Genomic DNA, 17,277 nt, shown 5'->3' with positions numbered 1-17,277 from the left:
CTCAGGAATCCACTCTTAACAGAAGCATCCTCACATACTTTCTGTGGGCCAGGTGGATTGCAATGTGAAAATAGGTGTCCCATAGGTCAAGAGCACTGTAACAATTCTTCAGATCTGTTATGAGAGAATTAAACTTGACATTACTGCCATCAGCCATTTTATGTGTCTAGCCACTGTTAGCTGAAAACCAGTTATCACACAGCTAGGAATAATTGTGAGTACTCTGAGAGGCAAGGCCAAACAGCTGCATGATTGCAGTTTTGCTACTCAGAATGGGAGGATGGAACAGAGAGATAATGAACCACGAGAATGGAAGGGAATGTTTGGTTTTAAGTGCCCTGACTCATATGTTTTATTGTTGTTATGACTAAAAATGCTTTGATGATAAGAGATAATGAGAACTTTGGTGAAGTTAGGAGAATTGGTGACCCACTAGGAGTTACTATCGTGAGTTATGTGCTTTGTTTAAGTTAGCTATAAAATATTAAGTAAAAGAATACAGTTTGAGGGAGCTTGTCTTCGAGCAAAGACTGACATCCTCTACCCAGCAACTGAACGGAAGGAGGGCACCTGGAAGCCTGACTGTTGATCACTAGAAACCATCTCAGACTTTGGGTAACTATAATTTGGGATGATCTAAACCTATTGCTATGGCATGTGTGTGTGTGTGCTTAAGACTCAATAAAGAAGGAACTTTGGGTGAAAGCACTCCTGTTTGTACCAATCATTTATCAAACATAAGAAATGTGTCCCCACTGATTTATTCCTGACACTGCCTGGAGAAAACAAATTAAGTTACCACAGTTTGGGTTCTGAAAACCCCGGGTAACAGACCTGGGGATGGGGAAAATGGAAGCAAGAGACACCATCCTGAACTTTAGTTTTTTGATGCAAGTGTTTAGTTGTCTTTGGTCCAAGATAGGCCTTACGCCCCCTCTCTTTTTGAGAAAGTAACTGGAATAAAACCCTTTTCCTGAAGGGGAACCTCCTCTGCTGCTTTGGACAGTGAACACAGGTTGAATCTCTTGACATAGTAAACTCTCATGAGATGGCTCCCTGAATACTAATAGGAAAGGTAGATAAGGGTGTAGTAGAGCCTGGAATTGAATGTTGTATCCCAGTTCTACATCTAGACACCCAATTGCCAGTGGTAATGTTCCAGAAACTGCAGAAGCGGCACAACCTGTTCCCAAAAGGGAGGAGATGGAATGGGAAGATCTGATCTTGTATCGAGTGAGCAGTCAAACTTACAGCCTGAATGTTGATTGAAAATGATGGATGGGCACCAAGACTGTAGTGGAGGACTTCCTTCTAGTGAACTTTTGATATTTCTTTGAGGAATCAGTTTGTCTAAACTGATGTAAGCCCCCACTCTAGGGCTCTAGAGAGAAGGAGCTCTCTGCATCATCTATTGGTGAACAGGAAGAAGAGAGAAAATAAGCAGATTTCATTTGCATGGGTGATACCCACCAAGCCAGTGTGACTATTTTAGGTCATTTTGGTTAAAATTAATTTAAGTTTTTGGTGTAGGGATAATGAAATGTTATATCCTTATTGCATCCCCGTAATGATAGAAGCACTTTCTGGTTGAGTACACTGGTCAAGCAATCCAGCTGTGTCTTGAATCCACTCCTGGAAAAATGGCTCACCTTTATTCTCGCAGACATTATGCAGTGTACGGCAGGCCACAGTAATATGGATAGCATTGAAAACATTGGCTTCCAAACAACTTTGAAGGCAGCGGCATCACTGAGGCTTCAATCTGTCAAACACACATTCCATCACCATCCTACAGCTACTAAGCATGTATTTGGCCTTCTTTTGCCAGGCACTTGTGATCCATGTATTCGTTCATAAATCGTGGCATAAGGGGGCATGTGGGTCCCCTAGAATTACAGTGGGGACAATGACTCCATTTATAACAATGTCACTTAGTGGGAATAGTGTCCCTGATTGTCCATGAAGGTAAACACCCAATCTTTGGAAAACCCTGGTATCATACCTGCCAGTACATCTCATATTGGTGTCCATGAGCTGCCTCTGTATTTGACTAGGGCATGCATAATGATGGAATAGAACCTTTGTAGATTATGTACTCATATGCTCTTGGCAGAGGACAAGTTATGTGCATGTCCCATTTTTAGCCCTGACAGAATTTGGAAAGCCTAGTCTCTCAAAGCCAACAATTATTTCAGCAACATTGTTTATGCCCACCACCTTTGGTTAAATCACAGACTCTCGCCTCACAAACCTCCACCATCACAAGTCCCACAACTGACCTGCCATCACTAGCTAGCCATGGACCTGTAGCATCCTAGAATAGCCTGCTTCCAGACAGCTATAGTGACCCACTTATGGACGAACATGGCCTCTCTTGTGCATGTGTCCTGACACTGCAGGGTTGGTGCAAGCTGATCACACAGCTCCAGGAACAACTGCTTCTTCATGTGAAAGTTCTGGAGCCGCTGCTGTTCATCCCAGATCCACATGATGCTGTGATCCCACCAGTCTGTGCTCATGGACATGCTCCATGAGTGCTGGTCTACATATGGAGAATCTCTAGCTATGGCAACAGGCATAAGCAGTATCAGCTGGGCTGTGGCTGCTGTATCAGAATCCATCCCCAGGAGATGCCTTTGATAGGACTAATACTGCTACTAAAATGTCCATCAGCATCTCACAGATGCTCTACTTCCCAAAATAGGACTGAAAACACGAACAGAAGTTCTTTCACTTGTGCTGGATCTGTGTTGCTGGATCTGGTTGCAGGAATGTGCAGACCCAAAAATGGCTCAACTGGACATGCTGATGGGCTATGAGCACTTTTGGTTAAATGCTGTGGGATGGACTGACAAGATCTCCCACAATACTCCATGAACCAAAACCTAGGGCAGCTACAGCTAATAAAGGCACTCAGAAACCTGTGATACACCCCCATAACTAACAAGATCTGATTCAGGTCTGTGTAGTGAAATATGGACACATCAGTGTGGATTACTCCTGGGGGAACTCTGCGCCAAAAAATTAAAAATTCTGCATCAAAAAATTAAAAATTCTGCAAATTTAATTTGTCAAAAAATGCAATATAATCACACCAATTTCAATTGTTTTGGTAAGTTATTTAAACTACAATACAGAAAAAAGTCACAATAACTATTCAGCCTTTCCTAAACACATGAAAGTTAAGTTACAAATACTTGGTAACTAATACCCTGTATTCCAGTTATAATCCTGGATTTTCATTTAAATTACATTACTGAACACCATACAGAAAAAAAAGTAGAATGTCATTTTAAACTGCTTAGACTTTCACATATGAAAGTCATACAGTTTTGCTAATCATTGTCGTGGATCTAGCTGGGTACTTTGGGAAGTGCTTGGTTGTGATTGTCCTGTTGTTTTATTGACTGGTTGGTAAATGTTTTATTTGCCCTTGAAAGTCTTTTTTTTTTTAAATGGGTAAGTAAAAATCTAACCCCATTGTGCCACTTTGGCACAGGAAAAAAGTGAGAAAACGCATAGATCTTTCTAGCTGATTCCCTTACTGTCATGTATAGGTTTCAGAGTGGTAGCCGTGTTAGTCTGTATCAGCAAAAAGAACAGGAGTACCTGTGGCACCTTAGAGACTAACAAATTTATTTGAGCATAAACTTTCTTCTGCTCAAATAAATTTGTTAGTCTCTAAGGTGCCACAAGTACTCCTTGTTCTTTTTGTCATTTATAAGGCTTTACATCACTCCGGCAACGTAGGGGCCTTAAAACTTTTACAGGTTTTTATGCTTCTGGGGAAACTGACTGAGAATGGGAACAATTAACTAACAATAAGATCATAAACAATATTACTATGCTACATTCTGCATGGGTGCCAAATTCTGTCAGGAGTTGTGGATATGAGGCTTGCGTAGCAATGCAACTGTGGATGTTCAAGCATGAGCTGGAAAAAACAGGTCTGTAGGCATGGGTCCCAGTAGACTTGGGTAGACCAGGCAGGGGTGGGCAAACTTTTTGGCCCGAGGGCCACATTGGACTTGCAAAACTGTATGGAGGGCCAGGTAGGGAAGGTTGTTCCTCCCCAAACAGCCTAACCCCCGTCCTCTATCCGACCTCTCTCATTTCCCTCCCCATGACTGCCCCCCTCAGAACTCCCAACCCATCCAACCCCCCCTTCTCCTCCCTAACTGCCCCCTCCCTGGACCTCACCCCCATCCCCTGCTTCCAGTCCCCTGACTGCTCTGACCCCTATCCACACCTCCACCCCTTGACAGGCCCCCTGGAACCGCATGCCTATCCAACCTCCCCTGTTTCCTATCCCCGACCCCTATCCACACCCCTGCCCCCTGAGAGCCCCCCCCGGGACTCCCACACTTATCCAACCCGTTCCCCATCCCCTGACTGCCCCCAAGAACCTCCACCCCATCCAACCACCCCCTGCTCCTGTTCCCTGACCACCCTCTGGGACCCCCTGCTCCTTATCGAACCCCCCTGCCCCAGCCCCCTTACCATGCTGCTCAGAGCAGCATGTCTGGCAGCCGCACCGCCTGGTCGAAGCCAGACACACTGTCGTGCTGCTCAGCAGGAGCACGCAACCCCGCCACCCAGAGTGCTGCCCACGTAGCAGCGTGACTGTGGGGGAGAGGTACAGTGGGGGAGGGGCCAGGGGCTAGCCTCCCTGTCCGGGAGCTCAAGGGCCGTATGTAGCCCGCGGACTGTAGTTTTCTCACCTCTGCCCTAAGATGTGTGCCCTGAACTATCTCTACTGGGATATCTAAAGTAGAAACCACTCTTCTCATGAAGTGTTGGCATAATTTATAGTCATGCGAAGTGGATGAAGATGATTCTGGCAAACAGCCTTATCTGGAGACGAAGAAATGTTGGTAGCGATAGGTTGTCCATCTTCCTGTAACTCCTCGTCTAACAGAGCAACGGTGATGACACACTGTAGCATTTGTAGAGATGGAAGGTCCTTAAAATGGTGAGGGGAGAGAGACTGATCTGGGGGATCTGGAGTGTGACACTGAAACAGTCTTTTTAGAATGAGGGATGCCAAGGTGCTAATGGGCCAAGGGTAATGGTAGGAATATGAAGCTGGAGGCCAAAGAAGAGGATAGCATGGACCTGTGCGTTTGGTATCCAGATCCAGCTCTAACATCCCTTCCTGTGAAAGAGGATGTGAGTACCTTGAGCCAGCTGATCTTGTTGGACAGATTTCCCTGATGCCCCCCAATTTTGAGGAGGAAAAAGTGTACTTCTTAGGCATACCAAGGGCTGTACCCATAGGTGTTCTTGGTACTTGGACAGATGTGTCTTGTGGGTAATGAGGATGGAACCAGTATTGAGGCGACTACCACAGTGCCAGTTGTGGCTATTTTAATGATGCCAGTAGAGGAGAGTCCAACATCAATGATACCAACAAGTTTTTAGTAGCCATATAAGCTCTGAGGGCTTGTCTATACAAATACTTAGTTCACATCATGCTGGGGTGTAAATCTATCCCACATTAGTCTGCTGCACACCAGATGTCTGTATGGACACAGTTACTGCACACTAAAAGTTCTTTAGTGCACTTTGAACTATCCCTCTTTGAAATGAGAATAGATTAAAGCACACTAAAAGTCTGTGGTTCTGACAGAAGTGGAAGTCAGGGCCCTCTGTGAAGAGGAGTAATGAGATAAATCTGCTCCAGGCACGTCAGGATCAGAGGTCAGGCACATTGAGCTTTCCGTTAGGAACATGTTGAGTCAAGACTCTCTAACTGACTATGTTTAGAGAATAACTTGCAAATAGCACATAGGTTGGTGATGTGCCTTTCACAAAGGCAAATGGGCAGTCCTCCCATAATTCAAGAGCATTAGTATCTCACAGGAAAGGCAGTTCTTAAAACCAGAGGATGTGTGTTCAGTCATCATGACTGAAGTGGTACAAAGAGTATGTGAAAGTAGAATGAATTATATTGTAATTATATAGTGAAAATAGAAAGGATTAAAGAAATACTGTCTGTACCTTTAAGCAAAAATTGTTGGAATGCTGCAATTCAGGTGTCAGGAATACAGACATTAACATAGAATAATTGCATCGTTTAAGGGCAATTGGTGAAGTATTAGCCTTAGATCAATAAGAGTTAGTAAGGAAGTAGTATATGCATGCTGTGCCCCAGGTGAATTTTACTGTATTGCTTTCTTTGTCCCTTTGTCTAATTCCCGCTCTTTTTATCTGTATAAGACAGACTGTTTGGGCCTTGCATGGCCACTCACATTATCTGGGTGCTATTGGCGGAGCGCTGCGCTAATAAAACAGAGTGATCTGACAAATTGTGAGTCCTGATTCTAACTTTGACAAGTAGTTCCCTGCTAAAGGGCAAATAAAGATAGTTTCCCTTGAAATCCTACACAATTCCCAACACTGACCTAACTACTGAAATAACTACTTACCGTAATTGCTAACTATTTAAACTAATCTACATAAGAAAACAATAAAAAAATCGAGAAACAAGGCATCACTGTGAGTTTCTACTTCTAGCCACGGGTGCTGAGAAGTAACTGAGGACAGTTGGATGGCCCTGCCTTCTATACCCTCAGACGGAGGCATAAGGACTATCAGCAAATGTACTGTTTCATCAGGTATTACTGACCAAAGGTCTCTGGCTCAAGTACCTTGGGTGCACATGTGGACAAGCACTCAAAGAAGAAACAAATTCCATAACACAGCATCATAGTGACCCCCTACATGCATCATCAGCAGGGCTGAATCTTTATATCCACCACCCAGACATCTGCCACTTGCGCTAATGAAGTAACTGATGATAGTAGTAGTAGACCAGTCCTACAGGGCTGGACTCAGCGATTGTGGTTTTCCATTCCAGACTGTGGATGGGAGGGTGCTTTAGTGGCAACAGACTCTTCCATTCATTTCACGCAAGCTTGACCCCTTTTTGCCCCACCCCCTCCAACCAGTCCCTGTCCAATCCTGTGTCTATACCACCATTGGCTCCTCATGCAGTTCCATTCTGATCACCTAATCAGCATCAATCTCACCTCCTCAGACTTCTGATCCCAATCCTAGTCTTCTTGTCCAATCAATGTTAATCTCGCCCCTTGAGACTTCCCATCAAAGCCTCAGTCTCTCACCCTCTCCCACTCAGAGTGTCTTTATCCAGTCATCCCTAGCTACAACCCCAACCCATTGGCTCCTCATCCTCAGTCTCCTTGCATTAGTCCAAATTCCTCTCCCTACTCTCCTACTTGTCCCTCTCTCCCCACCACCAGCCTACAGTCATCCACCACTCTGCCCACATTCTCCATCCTTATTGGCTCCCAGTTCCACTCTGACTCCCTGAACTTCTCATCAATCTCAATGCCCTAGCCTTCCCCAGCTTCTTGTCCAAATCTTTTGGGCCAGTCAGTCCCAGTTCTCCTCCAGCACACTGGCTCCTCAAATCTGTCTCCCCATCCCTCATTCCCCCACCTCACTGGTTCCCAGTGTCAGTCTCCCACCCTAGGCTCCTAATTCAGTTTCAATTTCCACTCTACCCACTGGCTCCCTGTCTTCTCCCTGACCCCATTTTCATTCCTGGCTCTCAGATCTAGTCTCCTTGCCTAGCCAGTCCTACTCCCCTAGGCTCCCTACTCCCCAGCACTCTCCTGAAACTCCCTAGGTCTGGCTCTTATCCCTTCTGTATTTGAGTCAGGCAGATCCCTCCATGCTACCAAGGTATCAGTATTGGGGGACACAGAGCACAGAAGAGGCAGGCTCCCTGCTCTCAGTTTTGGTAACTGGCCTCACTACAGCCCAGAGTGGAAGAGAGCACCCATCACAGAGAAAGTCAAGCTTTGCCTCTATAGTCCTGGGCATGAGGAGGCATGCTCAGTCACTCTTTGGAGACTGTGCCTGTGCAGTACTGTCAACGGAATGGACCAAGCTTGGTTTTTCGGTGGGAATGGTGCATGCACAGACTAGTCACACATAACAGCACTGAGAAGATTGACCACACTCAGTTGCTCTGTGACTGGCCAGTGCATGCACTGTATGGTCATATATAGGAGTGGTGAGATGATGGAGCACACTTAATTGCTCTGTGGGAATGATGCATATGCAGTCTGGAACAGCTCTAGGAGCTGTGAGAGGCTCAAGCATTGTCAATGAGAATGGAATATTCTGAAATTTTAGTTGCTAAACTCTAGCAAATCTCTGCTGAACATGTGTGAACTGTGATTTTTCAAAGACTTATGAGTTGGCCAAATTTGGCTAGATTTTCAGGGGGTGGCAAAAGGCCACCTCCTTTCAATTCCTTGCTCCAAATCATAAGGGGGCTAGAGCTTTCTGTCAGACCTTGTGGGTCTCAAACTTGGGTCCTGAGAGCCATCACACTTCAATCCTCCACCCAGTAACTCACAGACAGCAGGTAGGACTCAGGGCCACATAACCCAACTGGGGTACATGCTACACCCTTATGCTCTGACTGAGAGAACTCCAAGGCTCCTGATTAGGCTGTAATCCCTATTTAAGCCAGAGAAGGAAACCAGAGGTTGTTTGTACAACTGGGCTTCTCCCTGCCATGGACAACTGGTCAGTTCTTTACCTGTTCCTCCCTTCTGATCCTGACATCCTGGTCTCCTGACTCACCTAGAACCAGAGTGTATTGTAGTGCCAAGTCAGCTTTTGATCGGCCTCTTCTGCAGGTGCAGAGAGAATATTTTCTTCATTTAAGTTTATTCAGCAAGTTCAGTTCAATTACTAGCTCATTTAAAGTTAAGTAAATTGGGAGTTGAAAAAGCAGTAAAGTATGTTTTCCTCTTTCAATCTATGAAAAAAATAGATTCATAGATTCTAGGACTGGAAGGGACCTCGAGAGGTCATCGAGTCCAGTCCCCTGCCCTCATGGCAGGACCAAATACTGATAGACATTTATCTAACCTACTCTTAAATATCTCCAGAGATGGAGATTCCACAACCTCCCTAGGCAATTTATTCCAGTGTTTAACTACCCTGACAGTTAGGAACTTTTTCCTAATGTCCAACCTAAATCTCCCTTGCTGCAATTTAAGCCCATTGCTTCTTGTTCTATCATTAGAGGCTAACGTGAACAAGTTTTCTCCCTCCTCCTGATGACACCCTTTTAGATACCGGAAAACTGCTATCATGTCCCCTCCAGTCTTCTCTTTTCCAAACTAAACAAACCCAATTCTTTCAGCCTTCCTTCGTAGGTCATGTTCTCAAGACCCTTAATCATTCTTATTGCTCTTCTCTGGATCCTCTCCAATTTCTCCACATCTTTCTTGAAATGCGGTGCCCAGAACTGGACACAATACTCCAGTTGAGGCCTAACCAGCGCAGAGTAGAGCAGAAGAATGACTTCTTGTGTCTCGTTTACAACACACGTGTTAATGCATCCCAGAATCACGTTTGCTTGTTTTGCAACAGTATCACACTGTTGACTCATATTTAGCTTGTGGTCCACTATGACCCCTAGATCCCTTTCTGCCATACTCCTTCCTAGACAGTCTCTTCCCATTCTGTATGTGTGAAACTGATTGTTCCTTCCTCAGTGGAGCACTTCGCATTTGTCTTTATTGAATTTCATCCGGTTTACCTCAGACCATTTCCCCAATTTGTCCAGATCATTTTGAATTTTGACCCTGTCCTCCAAAGCAGTTGCAGTCCCTCCCAGTTTGATATCGTCTGCAAACTTAATAAGCGTACTTTCTATGCCAACATCTAAGTCGTTGATGAAGATATTGAACAGAGCTGGTCCCAAAACAGACCCCTGCAGAACCCCACTTGTTATACCTTTCCAGCAGGATTGGGAGCCATTAATAGCTACTTTCTGAGTACAGTTATCCAGCCATTTATGCACTCACCTTATAGTAGCCCCATCTAAATTGTATTTGCCTAGTTTATCGATAAGGATATCATGCGAGACCGTATCAAATGCCTTACTAAAGTCTAGGTATACCACATCCACCACTTCTCCCTTATCCACAAGACTCGTTATCCTATCAAAGAAAGCTATCAGATTGGTTTGACATGATTTGTTCTTTACAAATCCATGCTGGCTATTCCCTATCACCTTACCACCTTCCAAGTGTTTGCAGATGATTTCTTTAATTACTTGCTCCATTATCTTCCCTGGCACAGAAGTCAGACTAACTGGTCTGTAGTTTCCTGGGTTGTTTTTATTTCCCTTTTTATAGATGGGCACTATATTTGCCCTTTTCCAGTCTTCTGGAATCTCTCCCATCTCCCATGACTTTCCAAAGATAATAGCTAGAGGCTCAGACACCTCCTCTATTAACTCCTTGAGTATTCTAGGATGCGTTTCATCAGGCCCTGGTGACTTGCAGGCATCTAACTTTTCTAAGTGATTTTTAACTTGCTCTTTTTTTATTTTATCTTCTAAACCTACCCCCTTCCCATAAGCATTCACTATGTCAGACGTTCCTTCAGACTTCTCAGGTTATGAAGGTATAAGATAAACTACTTCTAAAGTCTTGAAACTCATGGTGATCAGAAACAACAAATTATGAACTACAGCTACTTCTTTCTTTAATAAATCAGTTATATTTTGCACTTAAAACTGTTTGATACACTTACTTTTTTATTTATCCAACATATTTAAAGTAGTTTTATTTAACTAAGAAGTTTTATTAAATAATGCTGATTTTGTGCATTTTAATGGAATTCCAATTTTCATCCAAATGCAGGTTGATACAGATCACAAATTCAAAATTAATCGTCATCTTGAAAATAAGAAATGAGTCAGTCATTCACCATTTTCTAACAATATAAAAATTAAGAATCCGAATTAATGTATGTGATGCTATATAATTGCTTAAATAAATATGTATATAGTATTCTCCTGGTTAGCAAAAAAGAAATGCTAAATTATATTAATGAGAATTAACTTTCCATTAGGAAAATAACTAAACAGTATAAACGCAGAACAAGATTAAAATGGATTATTTAAATCAATCCACCCTACCACCAAAATGCAAGAATTTCAAACCACATTGATGAAACTTCCTGAATGCTAAAGTTTACAAAGAAACACTAGAAAGAAATGAATCAGAAGATGTTATTAAATCCTTTACAACATGAAAAATCCCATACCCTGATGATTATGGTACAAATGTCTACAAAAACTTCCTGCCCTTTCAGGACAATTTCTTCAAGAACATTAAAATACTGCCAAAAGAAGGGAATGCTTAAATAGTGTTTTGCACATACAAATTACAAAATCAAAGGAATGTAGGGCTGGAAGGGACTTTGAGAAATCATCATGTCAAGTCCCCTATGCTGTGGCAGGATCAAATAAATCTAGACCAGGGGTTAGCAACCTTTCAGAAGTGGAGTGCCGAGTCTTCATTTATTTACTCTAATTTAACGTTTCGCGTGCCAGTAATACATTTTAACATTTTTAGAAGGTCTCTTTCTATGTCTATAATATATAACTAAACTATTGTTGTATGTAAAGTAATTAAGGTTTTTAAAATGTTTAAGATACTTCATTTAAAATTAAATTAAAATGCAGAGCCCCCCGGACTGGTGGCCAGGACCCGGGCAGTGTTAGTGCCACTGAAAATCAGCTCGCGTGCCGCCTTCGGCACGTGTGCCATAGGTTGCCTACCCCTGATCTAGACCATCTCTGAGAGGTGTTTGTCCAACCTGTTCTTAGAAACTTCCAATGATAGAGATTCCATAATCTCCCATGGAAGCCTATTCCAGAGCTTAACTACCTTTATAGTGAAAAAGTTTTTTCTAACATCTAACATAAATCTCCCTTGCTACAGGTTATGCTCACTAATTCTTGTTCTAGCTTCAGTGGATATGGAAAACAATTGGTCATCCTTCTCTTTGTAACAACCCTTAACATATTTGAAGGCTGTTATCAGATCCCCTCTCACTCATCTTTTCTCAAAACTAAATATGCCCAGGTTTTTAACTTTTCCTCACAGGTCAGGTTTTGGAAACCTTTGATAATTTTTGCTGCTTTCCTCTGGACTCTTTCCAATTAGTCCACATCTTTTCTAAGTGTGGAACCCAGAACTGGACATAGTACTCCAACTGAGGCTTCATCAGTGCTGAACAGAGTGGGTCAATTGCCTCCCATATCTTACATATGACACTCCTGTTAATATACCCCACAATATTAGCCTTTTTCACAACTACATTACATTGTTGATTCATATTCAATTTGTGATCCACTATAACCCCCAGATTTCAACAGAGCTACCACTTAGTCAGTTATTCCCCATTATAACTAAGATAACTCCTTTATTGAACAACTCCATGTACTTCGATTAAAAAGTCGTGGGAGGCAAGGCTAAGATAGCTAAAAAAGGTCCAAGTCTTATGTGCAGCTCCTGAGTTCAGTCCAGGTGAAATCCAGAACTTTCTTCTACATCCTAGTGTTACCAGAAATGGGTACTCCTTACCCCTAGTACTCTTTGTGTTACCAATCGAACAGTTAGCCAACAGACTATTCATTAAATCACAAATATAAATACAGAGGAATATGTAAATTGATAGAATTCCTCAGCAAAAAATGTCACAGTCAGGAAGGTCTTTTCTTCAGTGGTTAATGTTTATAACAAGAAAGTAAAATAAGTTAAAACAGAAAATAGAAAAATACCAGTTTGGGGTTTAACTCAGACCTAACCATGAGCGCAGATTCTGACCTTCCCAAATGTGTTCACTCTCCTCTGTGATCACCAGCAGCCACTCTAACAGACTTTCCTATGAGCACTTGTGCAAGGGGAAAGGAAGAGGGAGTTCTGTGGATCAGGATCACAGGGTGCTTCTGCACCCTGTCATAAGGGAATAAAGAACAAAACTTCTGTTTATATCAATTACATTCTGATATACATCACAAAATCAAATGCCACTGAAGATTATTGAAATAGAGAAATCCAGATCTAATTTTTTTTAAAGTCTATGATAGAAGCCACTATAATTAGTCCAATTCTATAAATTTGTTATCTCAAGTCCTATAAATGGAGTAAAGGAGATTTCCTAAACCTGGAATAATAATACACTTGAACATAAACAGTAGAGAACTACCTCAAAACAAATAAATAAATAAAAATTAAGCACTTGGCTAAATTTACCACTAGCCCTAGTTGGTAGAGTAGGACTCATTAAATAAAATATCTTATCAACATTCCTGTTTCTATTTATGTATTTAGACTATTAATAAAGCATCTGGAAACATATCACCACACAGTAGCCAGTTTGAGAAAACCCTATAGATACAATGGGCTAGACTGTGCAGCACTTATCGCACAAGGAGTCCTATTTTGTAAGTGTTCACCAATATTTGTAATAGTATGGTTGCAAGTTCTAGTCCAATATTACCAAACAAATTGCAGATCAAACTAGATAGTGCTAAAATCAGTTTGAGGAGTACTGGGCATTAGCCAATGAGCTACATGTAACACATGAAATAACAGAACAAACAATAGTCTTAAGTTAACACTAGAAAGATGTCAACATTTAGAAACATGTCACATATAATCTTAATAAATAGCTGAATAAATAGCTGCATATTTACTGAAGTACAACAATTCTGTACCATTTACAAATCTATGTTTTTACCTCTATATAATAATACCATGCCTAAAATCTGTCTTACTGCAGGCATATACTTCATGCACATTTACGTGAGAATTTTCTAGTAAATTTTTCTGTAAAAGACAAGTAGTTTTTAAAATTAACAGATCCCACTATTACAAGATTTTCGTACTTGGAAACAAAAAGACTTACATTTTTCCCTTCTAAACAAAAGCCTGTAGCTTCATTTCATCATATCCAAAGTGTCTAGTTAATATCTCCTAAAAAGTAACAAATCCTCCTTACTTTGTTACCCTCTCTATTGTCTTCTTGAGAAAGTCCTCTCAATCATAGCTAGCTACTGACTCAGAAAGCGAGGCTTTTGTATGGGCTGGATGGGGTGGGGGAGAAGTGGAAGGAGTATGTTGTTATCTTGAAAGTAGTTAATGTGATTTTAAAGACTCATTAGAAACACTGCAACCTGAGGAAATAAGTGCAGACAATAATCATTTAAATATTGCTGAATTATTTTATCCCTGAAGAAATGTTAGTGTTGCTGATAAAACACAAAAGGCTCATTGTTCAATGTAAAGCAAAACGTAGAAAAAAACAAAAGCAGAATCTGTCTTGCAATCTCTTAATTGTATACAATGAACTTTCAGTAAAAATACTTTTGTATTAATATTTATTTTCAGTGTTTCCTTCACTTTCCTACAACACTTCAACACACACAGGATTCATAATCTACAATTGCTACTTGAAGAATACAGTACCATAAAAATTAGAAAAAGACACAATATTAATTGGGGCAAAAATAAGTGTGTGTAGTACATGCATGAATACAATTCCTATCCAAAAGCTTTTAATACAGAAAAAAAGTGTGTGTCAAATGTTTAACATATGTAAAAAGATCAACAAGTGGAAACCAGTAAAAAAAAGTTTGTGTTGATGAGAGAGGTAAAAGAAATTGAAGTTACTTGTTGACCCTCTATTCTCGCCATTACCTGAAGATTTACTATTATCTTGGGCTTTATAAACTAGTCCAAAACATACTACAGAGTCATCTGATACACACAAAACCAGAACCTGAAGTACATTCACGATTATGTATTTTCACAGCCACTTTATGAAATGCATGCCTCGTTTAATTTAAGGTTTAATTACAAGGTTTTTACCATAGTTGAGACCATGACAGCACTTTTAAAAATAAAAGTTAGCTGAGAAACTTCCCCTTGAAATGAGTGTAAAGATACTAAAGTATTATTACTTACCACATTTGTTCCAACAGCTCTCACTTCTGTCCAAATATGGCTTTGCTCTTTATCAGATAGATTCTAAACTTTTTCTGCTTGATGAACAACATAGTTATGTGAAATGTTTTTGCTGGAAGAATTATGTGGAAAACTACTCTGCCTCTAAGAGCAAGGTCAGTCCTAATGGAAGAAAACAGAAAAAAAAACCCAACAATTGTGATCCACCATTTTGCCTGACAGACACCCTCAGCTATGAAAACAATGAGTTTTTAAAAATAAATAATGAGTATTTTGCAAGACAACAAACAGCAATAAGCCATTTTCACACCAAGCATAAACTAGATGCTTCAAATGAGTACTAGTATATGCAAAAGATTACTTCAATTAATAAAACAGAATCTCAATATATTTCTGTAATGCACCATTCTGTTGTGGCATTATTTCTATTGCTTTCAAACCAAGTCATATTTATGTGAAATATCAGTAAACAACACTGAACATGGAATTTATCCTTACCTGAAAACTGATTTTCTGCAGCTGCCACTACATCATTTTCCATTTGTATGGTTACATTTCATTGCCAGCAGGAGGAGACAGAAACAAAACTGAAGTTACGGACTGTAGAATCACAAAAAAATGAATGGGGGAAAGAAGGGAGGAAAAAGACCACTATAGCTGTTAATAAAAATCTCCATGCCTTTTATCAGCAGCAAATCATAAAGAAAAAGATAACTTTCCTTGTGATACTATGCAGAATTTTCTCTTACCCAATATAAAGGTGAGTTCTCAGACTGGTACAGAAAACCAATTGTATAGCAGGACTGGAGATACTTAACTAGACGCTTTCTTCATTATTCCTTAAAACAAGGAAAGAAAAATAAACTAAAATTTAGGGAGAAAACACTCTTTGTAAAGCATTTATTTACAAATCTTACAGTCTCTCTGCCTTTTTCCATAACTTCAGAATCCATCCCTCATTTTTTCTCTTCTTTATTACTCTAAGACAGGGCATTTAGTTTTCCTGAGGTAGCATCAGAAGGTTGCTATGGATCTAGTGGCCAAGAATACATAGTTGCCATCATTTGAAAACCCAATTGATTGCACAATTTTTCAAATATACTGGGGGGAAGTGGGGATTTGGGTACTTGCGCATTGTAGGCAATTTCTGATTTAAATTACTTTTAAAATAAATATTTATGCCCTCAAGATGCTTGGAAGTTTATCCAAACTTCAAAATGCCTCATTCCATCCCCATGATCCTTCAATCCCACCAAACTCTCGTCTCCAGTATCAGGTTCTCCCTACCTGTGATAGTTTTTTGGAGTAGGCCCAGTAGCTCATTTTCCCATAACTTGACATTCTGGTGGCAGAATACCCATTCCTGCCCTCCCCTTCTACCTTCCTGAGAAGGGGGTTGGTTCAGGACTTCTCCTTCATTACCTTAGAGAGCCAGGGGCTTCTACTACTGGGGATCTCAACTGCACTTGACCATGATATGCCGATTTCTTTTTTTCACTGACATTCTCCCATTGTTATGTTTCCTTTTCCAGCACTGCCACCCAGTTGACTGGGACTCATCTTCAGTTGCCTGCTTGAGGGCTCACCAGTACATGCACAGTTCTGAGACCAAGAACTTAGAAAAAACAAGTCACTTTCTCTCGCACCACGCAAGTTTTAAAATAGGCTGTCCTGTTGTATGTTTGTCATGTCTAGAAGGGATGTCAATCATCCAAGCAACCCATAAAAAAATCAGATGGTTGGATAATCCACTTTCTGGACATTGTCAAATGTGACCATTTTGGGTAGAGGAATAAATTGTTGGGGATCACATGTTACCCCACAATTTGGACCCAAGGCACTCAAATACTGGCTACATAAACTAATTGTCAATTTGTTCCACCCAAATGGGTAACAAGAAGTGGCTTGCCCTAGAGGAATTGCCAGGGTTTTACCATGGGGTTGGTCTCTGACCCACAGAGGACTCCCCAGAGCAGGCTAATCTTGTTAACCCATGGGAGGACACAGATATAGCCCTCCACTCATAGGATTGACATTCAAGCAGTAATTCTTCAAAAACAATGTATCATTTATTTAAAGGAAATAATCAGTTACAATACATTCAATAAAGCAAGAAAGAAAAAAAAACCCAAAAATCAGACTTATACTCCGTCTTCTTGAGTCCCTCTGAACCATCTAAGTCCTTTGAGTCTGTCTACTGCTCTCTGTCATCTGCTCTCTGATCTTCATAGACTCATAGACTCTAGGACTGGAAGGGACCTCGAGAGGTCATCGAGTCCAGTCCCCTGCCCTCATGGCAGGACCAAATACTGTCTAGACCATCCCTGATAGACATTTATCTAACCTACTCTTAAATATCTCCAGAGATGGAGATTCCACAACTTCCCTAGGCAATCTATTCCAGTGTTTAACTACCCTGACAGTTAGGAACTTCTTCCTAATGTCCAACCTAAATCTCCTTTGC

General features: G+C 41.1%; 1 protein-coding gene across 1 annotated transcript in view; it reads right to left on the bottom strand.

Annotated features, from left to right (window-relative positions):
• The window catches only part of LOC127045480 (sodium channel protein type 5 subunit alpha-like), a 146,487-nt gene extending 131,613 nt beyond the window's left edge, over positions 1-14,874 (bottom strand). The window contains 1 exon segment of the mRNA XM_050941523.1: positions 14,814-14,874. The gene's annotated coding sequence lies outside the window, so the exon portion shown is untranslated.
• Positions 14,875-17,277: the final 2,403 nt, after the last annotated feature.

Source organism: Gopherus flavomarginatus, chromosome 2 (assembly GCF_025201925.1).
Source record: "Gopherus flavomarginatus isolate rGopFla2 chromosome 2, rGopFla2.mat.asm, whole genome shotgun sequence".
NCBI lineage: Eukaryota > Metazoa > Chordata > Testudines > Testudinidae > Gopherus > Gopherus flavomarginatus.
Note: the sequence above shows the minus strand (reverse complement) of the source record. Positions and strands in the feature narration are given on the sequence as shown.